This window comes from Sapajus apella, unplaced genomic scaffold, assembly GCF_009761245.1.
Source record: "Sapajus apella isolate SASKATOON/1434 unplaced genomic scaffold, GSC_monkey_1.0 scaffold2, whole genome shotgun sequence".
In the NCBI taxonomy this organism is placed as follows: Eukaryota; Metazoa; Chordata; class Mammalia; order Primates; family Cebidae; genus Sapajus; species Sapajus apella.
Genome location: NW_022436942.1, coordinates 87,052,515 through 87,062,089, shown reverse-complemented (window position 1 = coordinate 87,062,089; position 9,575 = coordinate 87,052,515). Strand labels below are relative to the sequence as shown.

General features: G+C 44.3%; 1 pseudogene; it reads right to left on the bottom strand.

The window, feature by feature from the left end:
- Positions 1–600: 600 nt before the first annotated feature.
- Positions 601–9,038, bottom strand: LOC116555092 (annotated as a pseudogene).
- Positions 9,039–9,575: the final 537 nt, after the last annotated feature.

The following is a 9,575-nucleotide window of genomic DNA, read 5'->3' as shown; positions in this document are numbered from 1 at the left end:
GAAACAGACGTAAGGAAATAACCCATCAACCACAACTCCTGTATGTTGCAGTCTGAGTACGTCAGCGCTTCACACAGAGACGCCACTCCATTATCTTCCAGGAAATTTGACCCCAGATCAAGGAGGGACAGGGATTTACTGCACGAAAGGCCTTGGGAAATGTAGACACAGGAGACACAGGTGAGACAGTGGTACATCCACATCAGCATCTCTAGGGCAGTTTGGGCGCTTCAGGGCTTCACGCTGCAGCAATAGCATTCCTTCATCCCTCGCGAGACTTTCTACCAAGGAGAGAGGTTTCGGCTTCCTGTTGCAGGCCAGGACAGAGGCGATATCTTTACAAGCTCCATCAGAGATGTCACATGTTCTGGAAAGTGGTAGCCTGGGTGATGCCTCCCTGGCGATTCTTTGCAAAGCGCTGGCTCAGCCTGTTTGTAAACTCCAAAAACTCACATTTACTTTTATGTCTAACTTTGGAAATGATTCAGAATTATTTAAGGTGGTTCTTCATGACCCTCCTCTGAAAGTCTGTCTTGCATATTGAGTGCTTTGACATCTCACACAGGTGCCTGACATCAGTATGGGAGAGGCTATACAGGCTCACACTTTCAGAGGAGGGTCATGAAGAACCGCCTTAAATAATTCTGAATCATTTCCAAAGTTAGACATAAAAGTAAATGTGAGTTTTTGGAGTTTACAAACAGGCTGAACCAGCGCTTTGCAAAGAATCGCCAGGGAGGCATCACCCAGGCTACCATTTTCCATGTCTAACATCTGGAAGTTCTTGTTGGTACTGAACATTAAGCAAAGCTCCCGCCAGTAGACGAGCTTCTCATTGTGATCTGAGATGCATCCTGACTCATCTGGAAAAATATTCTCTATATACATGCAAAGTGTAGTTAAATTTTGACAATGCTTCAGGCAGAATGAAGATACTACCAAATGTTCTATGTTACCAACATAAATGAGAACTTCTTCAAAGGAATTCATCACTTGTGTTACAAATTCTTTTTCCTGAGTTGCAAATAAACCACTGGATAATTCTTGAAAAGCTATGGCTTCCCTATCAGCTCCACACTGACTTAAACTGTTAAGGCATTGGGTTATTTCCTGCTTGAGGTCTTTTGACTGTGGAAAACCAAAGAGTGTCTTCAGCATGCTAGCGATTTATTCTGTTGAAATTCTAAACACGAATATCCCCACGTGGGTCAAGTGGATCTGAGGGAGAGCCACACTTGCTCTTACAAGCTGGGTTATGCTTCCAATGGCCAGGTTAGGATTGTCTTTGGGTCATTGGAGCAAATAAAACATGGCAGCACAAAATTCCTGGATACACACGTGGATGAAGGTAAAAAAGTCACGTCTCCTTAGAGAAGTTTCATACCCACCCACATTAAGCCCTCAGGCTTGGATAACTCATTCCTCGGGAGATCCCCATGGCAAAATACAAATGTATGTGTCCATGTTCCCTCTGCAACCAAATCATACAAGCTTTTAAATCGGGCACTGTTCAACTTAGGTGGAAAACTCTGACTTCCTGCTTTGAATGCATTTGTTTTAAATGATGCATGTGAAAAGGTGGTGTTTTGGGAGTTTATTTCAAGGACTTCTCCCCTCTCTAGCCACCATTTCATACAAATACAGACCAACTAGCATATAAAGGGATTATGGCACAAGATAAACAGCAGTCTAATATCTCTTACAAAATTGAAAACTTTCAAGGCTTTATTCTTCTCGCCAAAGAAGTAGAAGAAATACAGCTTCCTTTCAGGTTCAGTGAATCCTAGGAACTATATGAGTTTTGGATGCTGTAACATAAATTTTTTCTTCTTCTTTTTTTTTTGCATATCCACTTTTCCTAATGCAATGAGCACAGAGGATTCTGGAAGTATCTTTTTTTGCAACAAACTGCTCTGGGTAATTTGTGTTGGCCGCGGCTGCCTCCAGCCATCACACAAGTCAAGCTTAAGTTCCAAGTCAAACTTCAGGTGCTCAACGCCATCTATGATGAACAGAATTCGCTCTGGCTGGAAAAAAAATGGCTTCGATCTTCTCTGGAGACCCAGGCCAGTCTTTAGAGAGGAGATCTGGCAAGCTAGTCTCTGTGACACTGTTTGTTTCATAGACATTGAGGAAAAAAACAAATGTGTATCTACCCTTCCATAAGTTTCCCTCTGCCTGGTCCAACATCACTTTTTTAAATTTTTGACATGGAGTCTTTCTCTGTCACCCAGGCTGGAGTGCAGTGGCATGATCTCAGCTCACTGCAACCTCCCCTTCCCAGGTTCAAGTTTTATCAAGATTATCCTGCCTCAGCCTCCCAAGTAATTGGAATTACAGGCATGTACCACCATGCCCGGCTAATTTTAGTATTTTTAGTAGAGACTGAGGTTCCATCATGTTGGCCAGGCTGGTCTTGAACTCCTGACCTCAGGTGATCCACCTGCCTCAGCCTCCCAAAGTGCTGGGATTACAGATGTGAGCCACCGCACCCAGTTCATCACTTTTCTTAAAAGAGTTGTTTTTCCAATTCCATCAAGGCCTTCCAGGACCACAGTGAGTAGTCTAGCCTCAGCAGTATATGCCTTATTCAATACTTCATACTCGTTTCTCATGGTTTCTCTGTAGAAATATCCAGGGACACGAAGACAAGTTTCCTTTTCCCATACGAGTTGAAATTTTTCTTTCCTATGCTTTCTATATGGGTTTAGCTTAGTTCTCATCTCTTCATGAGCCTTCTTCCAGAAATCTTTCCTATCGATGTGTAGAAACAGGTTCGGCATCACCTCCCATGCCTGTTTTCCTGGATAATGTGTGTCCAGCAGCTCTGCTTCATCTTCTTTGAAAGCCTTCTTCAGCTCAGTCCAGGTGGTTGGCTTGAGTTCAAATTTCAAAGGTTTTTGTTTGAGGAGCTCCTTAAATTTCAAAAATTCTTCCTTTCTGAGCTCCTTTAGATACAATAACAACAACAACAAAAAAGGACTCCACCATATTGTCCCTGATTGTGAGTTCAGATGTCTCCAGAAGAAAAAGAAAAATCCTCAAAAATCAAGATTAAATGATGCCCAATCCAGGTCCTGGTCCTTTCGGCTGGTACTTATCCTACTTTATATGATTTTAAGTGGCACACAGCACATCGCAGGATGTGTAGAGACTGTTTTATTTGACCATTCACTTATCAGTGTACTTTTCAGTTAATTCAAGTCTTCCACTGTTAAAAATAATGATGGACAATCTCAAAAGGTTATGGACCATATGACTCCATTTCTATGATACCCTACAAAACATATAGTGATGGAGAACAAATCACAAGGGCCAGAGGTAAAGGGTGGGGAAAGGAGGATGTGACTACAAAGGGTTAATGTGAGGAAATTTTCAGGTGGTTGGTGCCAGTTACCCCAATCTATACCTGTGTAAATTTCATGTAACTATGCAGATACAAAATGTCCATTTTGATAAGTGGTAATTTTTTTTAAGTAGCTTGATTTTTTAAAGTACTCACCTGTGTACAATGCTGCTGTGACATCCATGCAATGCCTGACATGCGGGGGTCACCCTAGGGCAGCCTATAAGAAGAGGGACACTGAGTCGCAGGTCACCACATCTTTGATTTTAATATTTTCTGCCAAATTTCCCTTCAAAGTAGCTACACAAATGGGCTTTTTTAAAAATTTGTAAAATGTATTGTATATATTTGAGGTTTACAACATGATGTTACGAGGTATCTATAGATAGTAAAAATGATCACTGCAAAAGAAATAAAACAAAAAAGAAAAATAAACAAAATAAAACAATTACCACAGTGAAGCAGACTGACATATTCGCCATCACACATGATTACTTTTTTGTGACAAGAGCAGCTAAAATATTTGTATTTAACAAAACCCCTTTACACTTCGTTAACTTCATCCTCATGGCGCACCTGAGGCCTCTGGACCTGTTTGTTCTGCCTATCTGCTCATTTGTACCCTTTGACCTACACTGCAGCCTTAGTCACAATAACCAAGACACAGAAGCAACATGAATGCCCATCATCAGATGAATGGATAAAGACGATGTGGGTCTATGGAGAGAGAGAATGGAATGGTATTCAGGCTCTAAACAAGAGGAGATCCTGCCATCTGCCACAACATGAATGAGCCTGGTGGACATCGTGCTAAGTGAGATCCAGACACAGAAAGACAAATCCTGCAAAATCTCACTTATATGTGGAATGTTTTTTAAAGAGCTCAAATGTGCAGACATAAAGAATGAAACAGCCATTACCACTGGTGGAGGACTGGGGAAACGAGGAGATGTGGACAGGGGTACGAGGCAGACATGTAGCATGGGCGTTCCTCCAGGCAACATGGCCTTAGGGATCATTCCTGCTACGGACTCTATGGAAGACTTCCACAGAGAAGTAAAAATCTGTATATCAAAAATCCAAAATATCCCAAATCTATTTTCCAAACTGCTGTTCTTTCTTTTTACTGGGGTAGAGTCACAACACAGGTTCAGAATGAAAAATAAAGCAGAAAAAGAGGAAATTAGAGGAGTTGAAAACTCAAGTACCTACAGGGCCCAGCAGGTAACATTAAAAAATGATTATTATTATAATTATAGCAAACACTGACAGAGCTCTTTCCAGATGTCAGCCACTGGCTGATACGGTTTGCCTCTGTGTCCCCACCCAAATCTCATCTCGAACTGTAAGCCCTACCTGTCAAGGGAGGGACCTGATGGGAGGTGATTGAATCATGGGGGCAGTTTCCCCCATGATGTTTTCATGATAGTGAGTTCTCACAAGATCTGATGGTTTAAAAGTGTGTGGCTTCCATCTCCTGCCACCATGTAGACTGCCTTACTTCCCCTTCATCTTCTGCGGTGATTGTAAGTTTTCTGAGGCCTCCCCAGCCATGCAGAACTGTGAGTCCATTCAACCTCTTTTCTTTATAAATTAACTGGTCGCAGGTGGTATTCTTTATAGCAGTGTGAGGACAGACTAATACACTGGCCGAAGGACCTTCCACATCACGATGTATTTGGTCCTCACCACACACTACTAAAATAGGTTAGCTTCATATCCCCATATTACAGGTGAGGAAACTGAGGCACGAAGAGGTTGAGCAACATACCTGATATTACATCTAGAAATGGCAGAGTTGGAACTCAATACCAGGCAGTCTGGCTTCAGAAGGTACAACCATAGTGGGTGAAATCAGCCAGGAGTTAGAATCCTGACATTCCATATTGCATTTTCAACAGCTCAACAGACAACTGGAGGGAGGATGGGGGAGGTGAGGGCAGTTGTGGCAGGCAAGAGCGCCACACGTGGCTGCCCTTGGAAAACACACCCTCAGCATCAACGGCTATTTCATCTTTTTTTTGGAAAGAGCTCAAAATTGGGATTTCTTTATACAGTGTCTCAATTTTAAAATATGGACTCAGCTTACTTGTTATAACTGTAGATCAGCTTATGACCTCTGACTTAGAACTAGATAATGTTGTGTTGACACAAATTGCCAGCCCTCTGTGATTCATTTAGACCCAGCTTGAGGAGCCCGCCCAAGGATACCCTCTCTTTCTTTTAGTGCATCACAAAACTAAATAACACACTAAATCTTAGTGACTTACAATGAAAAGTTTGCTTATTGTTATGGTTTATCGATTGTAATTTATTATGATGGTTGAGTAATTACTGTAACTATTGCTCATGAGCCCGTGGCTCTGCTGATCTAAGTTGTGTTCGGTTGGTTGTGACTGGACTCACTCGTATATCTGCGGTCAGCTGCCTGGTCAGCTGGAGGCTGGCTGATCTAGAATGGCACACAAGACCCTGGTTCTACTGCATGCTGTTAACAAAAGCAAGTCAAATGACCAGGCTGTGTTTTCCACTCAGGCATGAGGAAATAGACAAGCATCCTAAGCATGGAGCCCGGAGCTCAGAAGGCCACAAAATCACCCACTTCCTTGCCACTGCACTCATTTTGTGGCCTTACCCCTTCCTCTGCCCGGCCTCCGCAACTAGGACTTTGTTGATTGCTTTAAGGAAAGCCGATGGCTAGAAAGGAACAACTAAACTTTCAGAAGTGCCATTAAGTGAAATTATTCATTGACATCTGATAAATTCAAACTATTCAGGTTTAATTTTATTGTTTGCTCCTATTCCCATTGAAATAATTATCAAAGGAAGCAGAAATTAGAAGTCGAGCCCTATCAGGAATTAATGCTATGGATTGCATACCTCAATGGTAATAGGAAAAAGTGGATAAATAGCCTTAGTGAGGTGGAAGTTCAGCACTGTATGAAGACCAGCACCCTCCGAGAAGGCTTTTCCCACCTTCGTCCTAGAAAGTGTGGACTGGTGTGAATCTAACATGTTAATATATGCATAACAGTTAATATACAGAAAAATGTATTAGAACAAAGGGACAAGGTAAGTGGAAACCATGACTCTGATCATTCCTCAGTCCCACCATGTTTTGCTAAGAACCTACTTAGTGCACGATGTAATAAATGTGTTATCGGGTTTAATAAATGCTCACTGAGTTGAGAGCAGCCGTCACTCACTTTCATTTGCTGCTCTCCCTCACTCTCTCTCTGTCTCTCTCTCTCTCTCTGTCTCTCTTTCTGTCTTTCTTCGACACAGTCATGCTCTGTCACCCAGGCTGGAGTGCAGTGGTGCCCAGCTCACTGCAACCAACCTCTGCCTCTGGAGTTCAGGCAAGTCTCATGCCTTAGCCCCTTGAGTAGCGCCCTCTCCACACACACACTCTTTTGATTCTGTATAAAACGACACCCCCGAGATGTCCACATCGTAATCCCTGGAGCCTGTGGAGGTGTTACTGACACAGCCAACAGGATTCGTAGGGGTGATGTATTAGTCTGTGCTTGCACTTCTATAAAGAAATAACAGACTGGGTAATTCACAGAGCAAAGGGGCTTAAATGGCTCACAGTTCTGCAGGCTGTACAGGACGCCTGGCAGCATCTGCTTCTGGGGAGGCGTCAGGGAGCTTGGACTCCTGGCAGAAGGTGAAGAGGGAGCAGGCATCTTGCCTGGCAGGAGCAGGGCCAAAGGCAGGTGGAGGTGCCACACACATAACCGGATCACAGAGGAACTCACGCACTCGCTTTCATGAGAACAGCACGGAGAGAATGGTGCTACCCCATGGATGAGAACTCGGCCCCCATGATCCAGTCCCCTCCCACCAGGCCCCACCTCCAACACTGCGGATGACACTGCGACAGGACATTTGGATGGAGACACAGACCCAAAATATGTCCAGTAGTTATGTGAGCAGATCAAACTGGATTATCCCGAGAATCCGCATGTTCATAATAGGGAGACAGAGTCCCAGAACAATAGGAGATGCAAGGACCCACAGAGGTCGGAGAGACCGGACGCCGCTGTGCTGCTGGCGTTAAGATGGAAGAAGGGGCTGTAGGAGTCCATTCTCGCACTGCCATAAAGAAATACCTGAGAGTCGGTGATTTATAAAGAAGAGAGGTGTCATCGGCTCATGGTTCACAGGCTGTACAGGAAGTAGAGTGGCTTTGGCTCAGCTTCTGGGGAGACCTCGGGGAGCTTTCATTCGTGGTGGAAGGCAAAGGGAGAGCAGGCACTTCTCGTGGCTGGAGCAGGAGGAAGGTGGTTGTTCAGGGTGGGGGGGTGGGGGGGGCGGCTACACACTTTAAAATCACCAGATTTCATGAGAACTTATCACCAGGACAGCACCAAGGGCGATGGTGCTAAGCCATTCACGGAGGCCATGACCCAACCACCTCCCACCCAGCGTCACCTCCAACATTGGGTATAACCATTCTACACGAGATTCGGGCAGGGACATGGATCCAAACCATGTCAGCAGCCATGAGGCAGCGAATGGGGCAGCCTTCAGGAGCTGCAGGAGGCAAGAAACTGATTCTCCCCAAAGCCCTCAGCAGGAAGGGAGCTCTGCCTGTCAGGACTTCTGGCTTTGGAACTATCTGATGATAAATGCCTGCTGTTTAGGGCCACCAGATTGGTGGTGACTTGTCCCAGCAGCAGTCAGATACTAATACAGATGGAAATGGGGACAGCATACCCTCCTCAGTTCTCAGCCTTCCCAATCCCATCAAGAAATTGCCCAGCACAGGGACGGCCATCAGGGTCTCTGGGACCAGCCCGCCTGTGTGAATTCCCAGTTCTCACACCAGTCATTTGAATTCCCTGTGCTTCAGTTTCCTTATCTGCACAATGGACATAATACAAGCTCATGCCTCATAGCATTCATAGAAGGATTTAGCCAATTAATACATGAAATGCATTTCCAGTTTCCAGCACATATAAAAAAATATGTTCGATTTCTAGGGATCTGAAGGCCAGTGTGAGAAGAAAGACATAGTTCTTGGTGTTAGCATTATGCATTTCCATCTCATTAAATTCAAGGAGAGAAGAAAAGAAACAGCCACTTCTGCAAACCTGGGTACAGTGTTTCTCCGTGCAAGCCCTAGAGGTCCATGCACTAGTGTGTGTTGTGTGGGCCTGTTAGCACGTGTAACTTGTGACAGATCACTTATGTTAGTTCTTGCTTTCTATTTTATCTCCCCTGGACCCCAGTAATAACTTGGGCCTTTCTATGGTATGAAAGATCTCTGAAAATAGTTCAGACCCTGTTGGATGCCTGCTAACACGTGATTGAATTAAGCTTAAACTCCAGATGACCTTTATCTAGAGGGGTAACACAAGTAAAAGATTTTTTCATGTAAAAGGCTGGATGTCACATTGGGTGTTATCTCCCTAAAGCCCTTGTAGACCTAGAAACATTAAAAAAAAAAAAAAAAAACGTGCATCTCATTGATGTCCATCCTTCTCTAAGGAGAAACAGGCAATTGCTCAAATCCAGGGAGAGCCCCCCATGGTGCCCTCCTCTATCTCCCTCTGGCCCTTTCCTCCTCACCCCTACCGTGGTTCAGGGGCTGTGCAGAAGGGTGGAATGGAAATTGCCCAGATACTGTACATATGCACACGGGGTGGCCAGTGGATTTGTAGTGGTCATTACGGAACAAACGCATTTCGTCTGGAACATTTCTTGAAGGATAGTCCTTGTGATTTGGCTTTGCAAGCTCACGAGGAAAGAAATTCCTTGTAGGACATGAAAAAGAGACTTGCTCCCTATTGTGTGGCACTGGGATTAATAATTAATCAATGAGTTAGCCCTAAGCTCCATTCATGTGCATATAAGTCTCTATTTCACACCTCTGCATGGGTGTCTAAAAGGCACCTCTAACTCATTCTAACCACACAGGTTCTTGTTATTCGTTCTATTGCTCATTTCTCCCACTAAGAGGAGACTCAGCTGCACAGAACGGAAATCCCAAAATAACAGCTGCGTAAACACAACAGGTCTTATTCTCTCACATAAAAGGCACTGAAAAAATGGACAGCTCAGGCCTGACACAGAGACCTCACAAAGTAATCCCGGACCAAGGCTTTTTCAACCTCAAGGTCACCAAGTGGCCCCTGAAGCTCCAACTACCGTATAGTCATTCCAGGTGGCCAGAAGGAGAGGTAAGAGGTGGGGCCCTCTTGGCTGAGGCACAACCTTTAAA